This window comes from Coloeus monedula (genome assembly GCF_965178545.1).
Source record: "Coloeus monedula genome assembly, chromosome: 9".
Classification (NCBI taxonomy): Eukaryota; Metazoa; Chordata; class Aves; order Passeriformes; family Corvidae; genus Coloeus; species Coloeus monedula.
The window spans coordinates 13,256,783-13,271,527 of record NC_138789.1 but is presented as its reverse complement, the minus strand read 5'-3'; positions in this window follow the sequence as shown (position 1 = coordinate 13,271,527).

Here is a 14,745-nt window from a genome sequence, read left to right as displayed (position 1 = left end):
GCAAGTGTAGAGCTCCCAGCTGACTGAAAAATACCCAGAGTGATGTGTGTCTTGACTGTCATTTTTCAATGCTGCTGCTGCTAGAAATCAAAGATTTATGTTCAAAAAGCTTTTTGGCAGAAATTCCCAATTGCGCTGCAGAGTAATTCAATGTACTGAAGCACATCAATGCAGTTTGTTTTGTATTTGGGCAGGGGGCAAATACGGTCCTCTATAGACTTAATACTTAGCTGCCATTTCCCATATTCTCTATCTCCAGGCAACAAGCATGAACTTGAATCTGCCCAGACAGAATTTGTAATTATATGTTTTGAACTACAAATGCTTAATTTCTAGGTGCTCTTTACCTTCTCAGCTCCTGCATTGAAGAGATTACCATGCCCTGGGACTGCTCAATTGAGTCCAAAGAGAGTCAGCAAATTCCTAACAACAAGATGAGACTTTTTTCTAATGAATCCTTGTATTTCAAGACATTGTTTTGCACAGTGAAACATCACTAAACTCTGTCTATCAACATATTACTCTACGTAAGAATTAGAATTCAGAGATGCTTAAACTAGTAATAGATGACCACTGTTTCCGCATTTGCATTGTGATCCATGCAAAACTGAGCATAAAGATGGAGAGAGTCCGTTCCCTAAGTGGAATTTTTGCTTAAAGTTCAAGAACTTTTTTTCAAAATAAACACTTCCTTTTCAAGATGTTCAGAGTACACAGAAATTACCTTCTTGAAGTAAGAACTGCAGTAAGAAGAGATTAATTCCCATGTACATGGAGCTTTTCAAGGGCTTCCAAGTAGAGAATAAATCATGTTATTACTCCCAGCACAACTCTACAACACCTCTCAAAATAACAGACAATGATAATGTTCCTTACAAAGTCAATGCTAGGGGAGTAAAGATTGCATTTGTATTTGCATGCATCTTTACAAAGACACTCACAAGAAACATTGTTTTAGAAAACTACCCCCAGGGGTCTATGAATGAGCCAAAACCTACCTACCTTAAGCATGCCACTGAAAATGACTTCTAGCTTTCCAGGCAATTTTGAGCACCACAAGAGTAATGTTCCTTTGGCTAACTACCTCAGCGCAGATGAGGTGCTAAACCCTCTGGCTGGCCCCTCCATCAGCCCAAGCTTGCAATATCTCAATGGATGCTATAAAGAAATTGCATTGCACAGCCAGAACCTGCTTTAATAAATTTGATCTCTACAAATAATTAAACTACTCCCCCCCCGCCCCAAACCCCAGGAGCAAACTTTGTGCTGCACCACAGAAGACTAAAGCTCTTTGGAACCTCATGCTGCTTGACAGTCCCCGAAGCTGCTCAGACCTGATTCTGTGCATTGCTGACAGAAACTTGAAGGTTTCACATCAGTTTTAGGGGACTTAGACTAGACGTGAACTGGTGAACAGACACAGAGGGTCAGGCTCTATAAATTGGGGTTCCATAAATTTCAGGTTCCATATATTAAAGTCCTAGACACATTGAGTTGTTAATAACAATTTCCCTGTGCTGCAGGATGGAAGGATCACAATCAGTCACTATGAAGTGTGTGCTGGTACCCACATGTCTCACAGTCATGGTGTAAAGCACCTACAGACACTCCCTTGGCAACATTAGTTTAATCCAGTATAGAAAGCAAAGGGGATTGCTGGTATCCTCAGAAAAAACCATTATCACACCAGGACTTCAAAAGAGAACAACCCTCTCTTACATTAGATCCCATCTCAAGCAGTGTCTTTCTGCTCTCAGTGAGTTTCATGCATCTGATGATTGTGTCACTGTGTTGTTTCCACACAGCTACTGTGTCATCTCATATTTACCTGTCAGAACAAAACACAGCCCTCTTTCATAGGCAGTGAAGATGCCAGGGTCTGATGGAACATGTCTAGAATCTCCCCACCCACCACAGGCAGCCAAGCTCTACAAGCCTTACAGGTTCATCCCAGGAGGAACGCCAGTTTCTGTGTTTCCTTTTTTGAAAGTGCTTCCTTTGCTGCAGCTGAACAAGTAATACTAGATGTGTTGTTGGTTAACCTTCCCATGCTCTTACTTCTCCTGCAAACAATGGTTGGTAGAAGTTTACTACTGTTTTTACTGATGCCACACCAACTCCTGATCTATGTCCCTCCTGTAACTCAATTTCTTTGTCAGAATGAGGTATCAGCTGAGCAAGCCCTGCCTCATTCCCAGTGTGGGAGCTGAACTGCTGATCAAAGAGCTTTCAAGCTTTGTTATTATATACCTGATGAAGGCTAGACAAAAGGCCAAACTATAGATCACAAAACTGCTTCTTCAGCAACTTACTTTCTTGTGTATCAGTTAACTTTTTTCCTAGTGTTCATCATGATCTCTGAACCTCATGATCTCTTCCCTGGTTTATGTGTTCTATTACAATTAGATTTCTCCCAGAAGTTCAAGCATGATCTATTTGAATGTTTCCAGAGGTGTTAAGGTACATCTCAGAGTTAGTCATTGACATGAAATTGTACCAAAATAAAATTAAACCAAATTAATCAAAAGCAAATAGTGGGCTTCCTGTATGCTTTCCTAATTTTTTCTTTTTCTGGTCTGAAATACTCCTTTGGGGGTTAATTCTCCCCTCATCTTGCTCATTGTGAGTACTACAGTCCAGAGAAATGTCCCACTATCAATGATCATTCATCAGAAACATCAGTTTACGCTCATATTTTGTGTGTTTGGAACCATGACACACTATGTTCTACCCTTCCCATTAAATTTTGTAACCTTTCAGGTAGTGAAATGTTCTGCATCTATCCCAGACTGGAAGGTACTCTTAGGAAAAAACACCATGAACACCCCAAACCAGGCTATTGTCTAGAATAAACACAGACAGCTGAGTTAGAAAAGGAGTTATCTAGTTACAGCTAAAGTTAAGGGAGTAGAAGGCTAAGTAATTCCATCTAGTTTCACATGAGCTTTGGTCACAGTAAACTTTGAATGATGTGATGTTATTTAAAGTACACTAAACATGTTTTCTAGCAGCACACTTCACCTAGTATGGATAAGGTCTCTAACATCATCAAAAAAGGTAGCACACACAAGGTATCACAGATTCAAAGCCAAGACTTTTATGAAAACCCCTTTCACTTTCCTAGTTTATGAGCTCACCACTGGCACCACTGCCTGCCCAAATGTTTGTAAAACACCCAGTACGACTGGACCACAATATGCAACACTGGTGGTAAAAGACTGCACAGACTGCACTCTGCCAGTGGTCAGATCTCTGAGTGAAGGAGCAGTTATTTATAGAGATACACATGTAAGAAGAATATCTGTATTTATGGATTTTACATTCCTAGATACACTTCTTAGTAATATGCATGCCTCATCACCAAACCAAGCACCATCATCTGTTGATGCATGACGTCAGTCTGGTTGCTGATTTAGAAAGGGCGGTAAGATGGGATCATAGAATCATTAAGGGTTGGAAAATACCTCTAAGATCAGCTGAACTATAGCCCTCTGTGAAGATAGTTAGCCTGCTACACTCAGTGTCAGCATGCAATGAACTGAGAAGGCAGCCAAGCCACACACAGAGACCTTTTCTGAGGGGGACTAAATCACATGACAAGACCTCCCCTTGGCAAATCGACAGGGCCAGGCTGCTTTTAGCAAGGACAGCTACTCCTGAAAAAGGATGGTAATGGCATAAAATGGTTAGCATAGGAGACTGTTCAAGGACAAAGCACATTTGCTAATGATGACTCTAGTACATTAGCCTGCTGCTGGGTCCATGCCATCTAAAATAATTTGTTAAAAGATAAAGTTCTGGAGACCAATAATTCACAGAGGCCTATTGCAACAGAAGTAAATTAGAAGAGAGACATGCTTTGAAACACAGGCAGCTTATACTTCATGGTGAGCACTTGCTTATGAGTTCCAGCGTTGTCAACAAAAATCAAGCAGCTGCTTGCATTCTCTTCTGGGCTGGGCTGGCCTGAATTTTGGTAGCACAGTTTTAGCAGTATTTCTTTATTACTGTGGTTGGTTGCAATTGTTATTTTGCATGGACATCTATAAATCAAAAGGCTGTTCAAAGTGATTTTTTTTCCCAACATTTATTTTATCAAATGACCAACTATCATTTTAGGTACATTCCAAATCCAAACATCATCTAAATTGCTGTGCAAGGAAGAGTCCATATTCAGCAATGGCACACTTTTCTGGGAGCTAGGAAAGTGCCATTCTCCCCATCTGTCAGATGGGAAGCAGGAAATACACAGAGAAGCAGGGCTGATTTTCCTGACTTACACAGATTCATTCACAATTCGTCTTGGCTCATGAAAAAACAGTGAAAGGACACCATCTTTATACTCACATTTCTTGATTCATGGCACCAAAAAGAATGGCAAATTCAGTCCCTATTTGAAAATCACTGGTTCTGGGTTATAAAAGCGTACTGCTTAAAATGTACAAAGTGGATTCAGCAACTGTCACGTGTCTTGTAAATATGTTCTGTAACTGGTACAGTGGGGCTGTAGATGATATTATAATACTGAAAGCCAAATAACCTTCTACCCAGGATAAATAGTAAACTCTGAAGTGTTAAAATTTTTAAGAATTTCTTCAGGAAATGTGAAAAGTCAAAAGGAAATTGAAAAAATATCAATAAGAAACCTTTTTAAATTGCCCTTGATAAGGCCATTTTTGTATCATCTAATCAGTCACTTTCCTGAGCATGCTAAGAAATTTCTCAGGTTTTGTCATAGGTTTCATCATTTTGCTTTTGTCACTGCCCTGGAATTATTGCCCCTCTTAAAAATCTCTCCTCACATGCAGTAATTTCAACTTTCAACACACCCAATCACTGAATTTTGTTATCATTTTGCCTTTTACTGCCAAATTTCTGCCAGTAAGAAACTGTGTCTTCCTGAAGAACCAATTAACTTTATTTAATGGGTTATACTCATTTTGCAAAACATATTTTCCATTAAATTCTTCTATTATTCTTCTCATAACATTCCAGTCAGATTTCAGTATCCCTCTTGAAATATTTCCAGCAAAATTGGACAATTTATTCAACAGTTGCACTCATTCCCAAATCAGAGGAACTTTCAAACTCTTCACAATATTAGCCTTCCTAGTTACAGGCTTGCTCTCAGAGCTAATATTCATCTGGTGATTCAGTATGACTCCCAAGTTCTCCTTGGAACCTTGAGGTGACAGAGCATGCCTTAATCTCAGGAATTACATCCTTCCTAAACACACAGCCCTGCTTTTGATAACATTTTTACACACGTGAGTCTTAACAAAAAGAAATAAGATTCACTTTCTTACAATTACAAAGCACATACAGAGCAGTTTGTCATTTCTGAATTGCAGAGGACCGCAGCAAAGATCTATTTGCCATGTGCAGGCATTATTGTCAGTGAAAAAATATGAAACACTGCTGAGGAAGACCCTTCATGAAGAAGTCCAAAGGAAAATAGAAATCTTCAGCTATTCCTACATAAGGCTTTGTTATTGATATGAGCCTTGTGAACCAGAGTTTGAAAGGAAAAGCCCAAAAGCCTTATTTAGCAATCTAACTGTTTTGTAATTAAGTAGATTGGAGGCAGATGCCATCAGAGACTCCCTGTAAACTTCTGAAGTGCTGAAATTAACCCAGACATACTACTAATTTAGCCTATAGTTCTGGAATGCATGACAGATCTGAAACTTTATTAATCATCCCACATACACATGGAAAGAGAGAGCACCTGCTTCGTAAATTGTTGTAAATCTTTTCATTGCTCAGTAGGATCCAATTATTTTGAATGATTAAGTGACAAAATAATTAAATAATCAAAGTTGTACAAACCAAAGCATTAAACTAATTCCTATCCCACCTTCATTTCTGAAACTGAGGGTATCTAGATAATAGAGGTAAACTGTAAATTAAAGAGATCAGTCATTGCTCTCATTAGCTAGGATTGTTCCTGTAAATAAGGCAAAAGTTTGTTGGCTAAAACCTCAAATATTCAGGAAAACTAAGTAAATTAAAGTCAAAACTAGATTTAAAAAATACAACTAACATGATAATGTAGGAAAATAGATTGTAGAATCTAACTATTTTAGAATTCATTTACAGGATGGAAATAGCATTAAAAAGGGAGGGAAAATGGAACAGAAAAAGAATTCCAAGATGTTATTTTAGCACAGGAGGATTTATGTCAGCTTCTAGCCTTTTATACCAAATGTTTTTGACAAGCTCTACTGCAGATAGCTTTTACCTCCAGGAATTAGAAAATCACAAGTGAATCAGTACATTCAAGAAAAGGTTAATTAGAGAATTTTCTGCAAGAGAAACAAGAAGAATCAACAGTCAGGATGTTTTTCTGATTGAAATCTCTGTGTAACCATAATAGAATCCCACTTGCTTGAGTCATGCTTATGATCTTTCGAAGTGTGACCTATATACCGCTTCTTGTATTATTCATGTTGTTTTCACAACTGGCATTTAAATTTCACTAACTCAAAGACAGTCCTATACTACAAGCATTATACACAACAAAACCAAAAGGACCTGTATGTAAGGAACATTTTCTGAATGTCTTATGAGCACTTAAAGCTGCTCAGTGGATTTCATAACTGCTTGTTAGGGACAATTAAATGGGGAGATTCAAGCTGTGGTGAGTTTTCAGCAGCCGGTCAGTGCAGACGGTGCACACCGGGAGCTGTCACCCTGGACCTTCTTCAGCAAATACTGACAGAGGTAGGCAGATTTGCCCAGGGTTTATGGGATTAATATAGGATAGGAGAAAGACTGAGGATTAGGGTAATGTCTAGCTGAAGTAGGAGGAGGAGGTGGAAGGTGTTGAGGCTCTCACAAGGTTTTTTTGGAAAGCAGGCGTTATCAGTTTGGAGAAAGTACAAGCCAGGACGTGAGGTATTGCAGTCAGTTCTGCTGAAGATATCATAATAATAAGGCAATTAAGAAAAAAGGTTGCAGTCAAAGGAATAAGGACTTGGAAGAAGAGTTACTTTAAAGCCCCTAGTGGGAGCCATCAAAGAGATCCATTCCACTACCAGCATTGTCAATTCTAATTGCTAATTTGCATATGGCAGCACAGAGATCAGTGTTAGATCAGCTCTGGAAAACACCATTAGTGCCAGTACAGGACACTCACACAGCTCTGTGAACCCCCAACATAACTATTTTTCAGGTCAAGTCCCTGAGTCACTACCTGAATGTAGAGAAGCTAACTTAATCATAGATAGGAGCTGTGGTCATAACCTGTAGAAATGTCTCCCTTTCTAGTCTGTAGTTTTCTTCTTGAGAACTCATGCACATATTATGGAATTGTTCCAGTTAGCTGCAGAAAGCCAGTGATCAGATCTCCCAGTAACAGGAACTTGTTCCCAAAGTTCCCTGAAATCAAATGGTTACTAAAAATTCTTTACTGCTTTTGCCAAGAACTGCTATCTCCCAAGAGATCTCTCATTTGCACAAGTTGTTCAATTTGTGGTGGTAGAGGGATACTCTTAAAAAATGCAAATTCATTTTATTTTTTTTAACCAACCATGATACAACAAGGATTCAAAATTAAAACTTGAAATCATGGCCTGTATTTTATTGAAATATTTACGGAATCATGAAATTAATGACAGTCTAAAAGAGTATATAAGAAATATGCCTATTTGTTTAAAAGGCTTAAGAACTCTAAATAAGACACATATGAAGTGAAACTGTGACAATCATGAAATACATTCCATGCACTTAAGCCGGTAAAATGAATCACTTCAGAATAATATGACACTGATGTAGAACATTTCTTAGAACTAAGGAGAGATAAGACCCCTCAACTGTGTTTAGGGTCCCATTTCCTTCAGACAGATCATTAGGGTCCTCCAAAGTGCCTCCCTCTGCCAGCTGGAGGTCTAAATTGGTGTTAAAGTTTTTGATCCATCTATCTTTAGCTCTTCCATTTCTGAGCTACACCATTAAGCAAACTAACAGCAAACCACTGCAACAGTTACTCAGATTTATGGTATAAATTCCAAGCAATGCTAATATAAGTGGCTGTCTCCTAAGAGAATCAAGTATTCATATGAACATACCAATTACTTCATACAGTTGGAGAAAGGGTATTTGCATCAAGAATGTTCCTGAATCTCAGCAGAAAAAAATATACACATATAAATAAATTCATTATTAACTTCTACTGGTTTTTGAAATGTAGATATTGATACTACTTACACTAATATATGGTGTTCCTTCACTGAAAGGACAGACTGCTGTGCCTGCTACTCCTGTTTTGGTTCTTCTCCCATTCATGACAGTCCACTGGATACTGAGAATATAAAACTTGTCATACAAGCACTGGGCAGTCATGACAAAATGACAACTCTTACTTACAATCCTGAGCTGCATTAGCCAAAATAAGAGAACAGACCAACAAAATTAGAGGATGATAGGTGTTAACTAGAGTGGTTGGAGTGTTCCTGATTTTTCTTTCAAACACCAACATTAATTGTGTCCAATTCAGTGTGACTATAAGCAAGAAATGTGGATTAAATTTCTAATTCAAACCCCAAGAACAGGTTTCTTACTGTCTTCTAGCTGCATCAGCTGTATGTCTGACAATACAGCTAGATCCATTTAGCAGCAAGCTATTACAATACTCGGTCAAATGAGAAATTACCTAACAAGCCCCTTTTCCAGATTAACACAGTGCATTAAACCCTTTTCAAACAGTCATTTCACCTATAGGCTATACACAATGGCATTTCCAAATTTTCAAAGATTTTGTTAAAATAGATTATTAAAATAGTATTTAACTCCAGCCTTTGCAGGCCATCACTCTCCAAGAACATTTGGACAGTGAGAAACCTATAAAGACCATAATGAACCTCTGAACCAACTACAGATCTTACTTGCCAGGCTGTAGAGAAATTTGCAAAGACCCTCTTCAGAAATTATATCTAATGAAGCAGTACCATCAAGTGCAGATTAGCTTGGCTTTCCTTAAGTCACTGGGTAAAGAGCCTATTCACATCTTAAGAAGATATGACTAGAAAAGAGCTTTTGTATTCCCCCAAATATTCATTCACACAAGCAGATTGTTCTTTGCAATCATGAATGGTAATAAAATATTAACCTTTGATCTGCCAAAGTGTTTCAGAGGCCTATTTAGCCTCCAGGGGGGAAGAGAAGGAAAAACAGGAAGTTTTAACAGACTCTGTTAAATAGTCTGTAAAGGTAAATTTACATTTAACAGTTTATCTAACAGCTTACCACTGTTTCCCCTTTCTTCCTACTTGTCCCTCCTCTTTCCTTTTCCTTTGCATTTTCCAGTAGCCACAGTTCCACCTTCTATGCTCTCTCTTTACCACATATTGGCACTCATCAGGCTTCCCTGGGCAATGATCTGACTCATCAGCACAGCAAAATCCACCTTCTAGCTTGGTTAGTTCTCAGCCAGCCGAGTTAGCAGATTCAATGAGTAGACAGCCACGTTAACTGTGGAAATATGGGATATATAGACAGAAGCAGGATGCCTCCTGTCAGCACCACAGAGCCAGTATATGGGTTCAAACATCTCATGAAATTTCACCATAAGTGAATACCAAGCAAATTGTAGAATATCACTAAGAGGATCCACTTCAGATTCAGGTGAAAATAAGGACAATAATATCCTTCTGATGAGAAAATGTAGCTATGAAACAGGTCTGAAATCCTGACAATCAAGAAAGATAAGGAAACTGTATTATACCAAGCTTTTTGCTCCTAGTTAATAATCACCACTCAAAGGTAAAGGGTTAAGTAAATATATAGTGCTGTGAGAAGCAGTAGTGAAATATTTGGATCTGTTGAAAAATATGAGTTGGTGACATATTGTCACAGGCATCCGGATGACTCCTCAGGTTCAGCTGCTTGAGCTGCATCGCTTGGCACTCACACAGCTGCCATCAGCCGGCCAGAGCCCTGTGTTATTGAGATGACCTCCCTGGCACTGGGAACGAGCAGGGGACAGCTGATATTAACAGTCTGAGTGACTGACAAGCTGAGAGATTTTCCTCAGCCGCTGCTTCCAAATAACAAACTCCTCAGCAAAAAACAACAGGTCTTCACTGAGGAAACTAGGCCTGTATTTGCAACACACATCATCTGACATAAACAATCTTATCACCTCTGCTAACAATAAAGTTTTGTACAATCTTATCATATTTGGCTTTTTTTCCATTAATACTTGGGAAGGCTTACGCAAAACAAATTGTATGTGGGATATTTTTTGCCCACCCACAGCGGAGGATACTGAGTATCTGGAAGCACAGGAAGGATTGCCAGAGTCTGAAGTCATCATGTTTTCACAGCAGTTTCAAGCTTCAGATAAATAGCTAAGCATACATGCTTATCACACATGTCAACATGAGGTCTCTCATGGTCCCTGGACCACCCAGTTAAGGTAAGCCTGAGGCCTGCAAGGTGGCTGATTTAATCTCTCTGCTGCCAGAAGTCACATTTCCTGTATCTTTCTCCTCTTGCTGCTTGTCTCCCCATCAGAATTAGAGTTCTTATTCCCTAACGCTACTGTTCCTGTCATCTCCTATTGATCCTCTTCAGCTCACTGACACAGTGGATACTCATGGATTTGGGGGTTTAGGTTTGTTTCCAAGTTTTCTTTTTAGTTACTTTCCTGACAGATTAGCAAATATAATTGCTTCACAGATTAATCAGATGAAGGGAAGTGACAGGGAAATGTGGCTGGAAGTGTGGGAGAAGGCGGCAGTAATTCCTCTTTGCTCTGCTGGGAGCTATCAGATAACGTTCATCTTGTCTTGCAGAAAGTCTGAGCTCCAGTGCTACAGGCACAGACTGGTTAGGCAGCTTCTCAAAGGAGCAGCGTGAGAGCTCTGCCCATGCCTCAGGAGAAGGGAACCAGCTGACGTAACCCACACAGGCTGCTGAATGGCCTCACCACCTCCAGTCTTGTCCCTGCCTCTTCTACACCACACCCTCCCCAGCTCCAGCTGCAGAAAGAGTTCTCTCAGAAAGAATTCCTACTTCAACTTACCTTCTAGAACAAATTATCTGTACTTTTAAGGCTTTCCCCAGCAGTACTTGGTACAGAGGCACTGGTACACCTGGCACTAAGTGTTCACAAAAATATGTCTGCAAGGCCCTAACTTTGCCATTTACTGAGGTCTCTTAGACCGAAACACCATGACTGTTCTCTTTGTGTTCCCCAAGAGCATCAGAAAATAAGAATCAGAAGAATATGAGGGGTCATTTCCTTACTATGGACAGCACAGTACCTGTTTGGGGTTTGTTATTTTCCCCAAGATTTGGTCCTGGTTATGGGGTGTTTGTTTTCACTTAATAAAACATAACCAAATGATGGAATAACTAAAGCTGGTTCTCAGAGCCCTGCTAAAAATTCTCCACACAGTTGGCTGGGTAGAATTTAAAACTGCCCTATTCTTAGAAGCACATATCTGCAGCAGTTGGAAAATGCTAGGTTGCAAGCAATGCATTCCACATGTTTAAGACACCGATCCTGAGTATTTCAGATTCTTTGTGGGGTTTTTTTCAGTTTACATTAAAACAAACAAACAAACAAACAAAACCCCAACAAACTGACTCCCTCCCCAGCCCCCCCCACCAAACCACCACAAAATGAACACAGTCCTACCATTTATCTGGGCACCTGAACACATTCTACTACGAGTCTCCCATTTGATATCACCACAGTAATTACACTTAAACTATTCATTGAAGTGTGATTTTTAAATGAGACACAACAGAGTGTTTTAGAAAGCCTCCCACATCCAGAGGCTCATAAAATACATGAGACTAAGAATTGACAACTCTGGGAACATGAAGAAGGCTACACAAAACATGGTTAACTGATTAAAAAATAATCAATATACTTCAACAAAGTTCACTGAGTAATTTTAGAAAAAAGGGGCAAGATGTTCCATATTTAGAACAATAGCACTTTTGGCCAGGTTCAACCGCGCACATAAGATACACCCCTAACACAGAAGAGACACCTGAGCCTGTGCTGCATTCTAAAACCACTCCACGGCATTGAAAGATGCCTGAGCAGCAGATGTACTGTAAAATATGATTTTAAAAATAAGTGTGTTTAAAAAACCTGAAGATGATGACAAATAGCTTTTTCTTTACTTAGAGTTTAAAGAATTAATATATTTATAGTTATGAATAGCAACAGGAAGGGAGTTGTACCAACTGAAATATAATAGTCCAAGGCTTTTCCTCTCAGAGATTCGGGGGGGTGTGCCTACTCTAACAAGTAAATGAGGTGGAATTTAGCTTCAAAAAACTGTACAAATCTGAGATATCTGGATATTGTTTTGCTCCAGCAAGAAAACCCAAGAAATTCATTATGTTAAAGGACTTGGCTAGTAGGGCATTACTTCTCCAAAATTTGCCTTCAAAGCATAATTTAATCCCTCCCGAGAGCTGGCAGATGTTTTGTTATGAACTTTCTTTAAGATCCTGAAATACATACACTTCTTAATAATTTCAAATATATAATTTGATGGTGGGACATGAGCCTTATTTAGATTTTCAAACTTCTATTTCTTGTTGGTTTATTTTCTACCTGTAGAATGCAAAATCATGGTTCTAGCTGGAGGAGATACTGTCTCTCAATCAATTGAGGCATCCCCAATAACAGACTTTTGGGTCAATTGACAGGACAGCTGCAGTAAACACTTTTATTGAGAGACCTTCAATGAAATTTATCTCCTCTCTATTCCTGCTGTCAGAGTGTCAAGGCTACATGCAGACAAATGTATAGAGGCAGTACATTTGCTCACTGTAAGAATATAGAATTCCCTTTTGTACTGAGTCCAAAACACTCTTTTCGTGTTTCAAATGCAATTACCAAAGGCAGCTCATCAGGAAGCAAAATTATCAAACTAGTTAAGATGAACAAAATGTGAATTCATGAACTCGGTGAACACTCTTTGCAGAAAGCATAGGCTATGTTTTCAGCTGATAACAACCTAATCAACTCCATTCACTTCAAACTCACTTTTTGAAAAAGTGAAAGCTTCTTTTTCCTTTCGTTTAATGCAACGTTTCTTCTCAGAGGCAATTGTTTGCTACAACAATCTATATCTCACTGTACCTAAAGGTTAATTATGTGTTTCAAAAGAAATCCCAGTACAATGAGCAAGAGTAGAAGTGAAGCTGATATTGTATGTAGAGCATGGCCAGGGAAAGCCACTACAGTTCTGAAGACCACTCCAGGACTCAGACATTGCTCCAGAAATGAACAACAGAACTTGCATTTTCAGCTGTGAAAGTGGTCCTTCTAGATTTTGGTGCATGATGTTGCATTCTTCTCCATTCCCATCCACTTTTCTGTAAGACTTCATAAGGGAACTCTTTCACCTTGTGCTATAGATTTTCATCATTATTCCTAAATTAGGTACACAGTGCAAAAAGGAAACGAACAAAGAAAAAAGTGAAGCCAAAAAATCCAACCTGTATGACTAATTATAATTATATGATATAAAAACATTTTCTGCTTCACTCAGAGAATCTATTCTACCAAAAGAAAAACAAACTTTTTCTTAAAGTTGCAGAATAGGTAGGTAGTTTCCTCTGGATATGTTTCTGGCAGGCAAGTTCTGAGAAACCTTGTTCCAAGAATCCTGAGGACTGGAAACACAGCTGTTCAGATTCACTGCTCTTAACCTTTACTCCATGGATACTCCTATCGGTAAGGCAGGCTTAGGGGGCAGACAAAATGACAGCTGGTCCATTTCTTCTCTTGCACATAAATCCCATGCAGAATAGGATTAAGATAACTGGAAAGCAACCTATTGACTGAACAACAAATCCTGCCTAGCTAAGGGATATATATGATTTAAACAATTTAAAATATTTAAAGTGGGTTTCAAATACTTTCTTAATAATGGTCACCGAAAACCAGAAGCAACATTCTAGAAACCTTCTTCAGGTTACGTCAATTTACTGGTTTAGATTAGGGGAATACATGTTACATACTTTTGAGTCTGTAACTAACTCCCACAAGTAGGAGTTTTAAAAACACTTAAATAATTTTCAATGATAAATTTAGGACAATATTTTAGATCATAAGAATTCAAAGTAATGCAATCCCACTGATTTTAATTTGATCTTGAAACACAGATCTAATTCCTCCACCCATTGAGAGTAGATCCCATTTATATCAGAGTACCGATTCTGGCTCAAACCAGATATCCTTACTTCTGATGAAATCACTTGCTGCTTTAAATATTTTTAAACATTCTGAAGTCCATATACACACTTTAAGATGAACTTCACAGAAGACAAAGGTAAAATAAGTTGGTTTTGTTTTGTTTTTTTTTTTTTCAAAGTTTAGTAATTAGGCTATACTAACTTATGAAAGCTTAAACAGAAAGACTGTCTCTCTATTGGCTTCTGCAGCAACAATATATTTATTTTCACAGGGTGGTTGAATTTATTCTCAAATTCATAAAACAAACTCATTTAAATTCCCATGTAATCTGTCTCTTGATACACCTAAATACACTTGCCTTTGAACTTTGAGTTTGCTTTAATGTGGTCATTTTTAAAATTTCAGGTGCTGACCAAATGAAACATATATTAATATTTAAAAAATAGAAACAAAATCTTCACTGGAGAATAAAAATGGGGTCTTTGCAAGTTTGAACAAAATCTCAGGGTGGATCAGAGTATAAACAAAACATTAATGAACCCTTAATCCCCAGCTGCAGAGGGGGAAAATCTGCT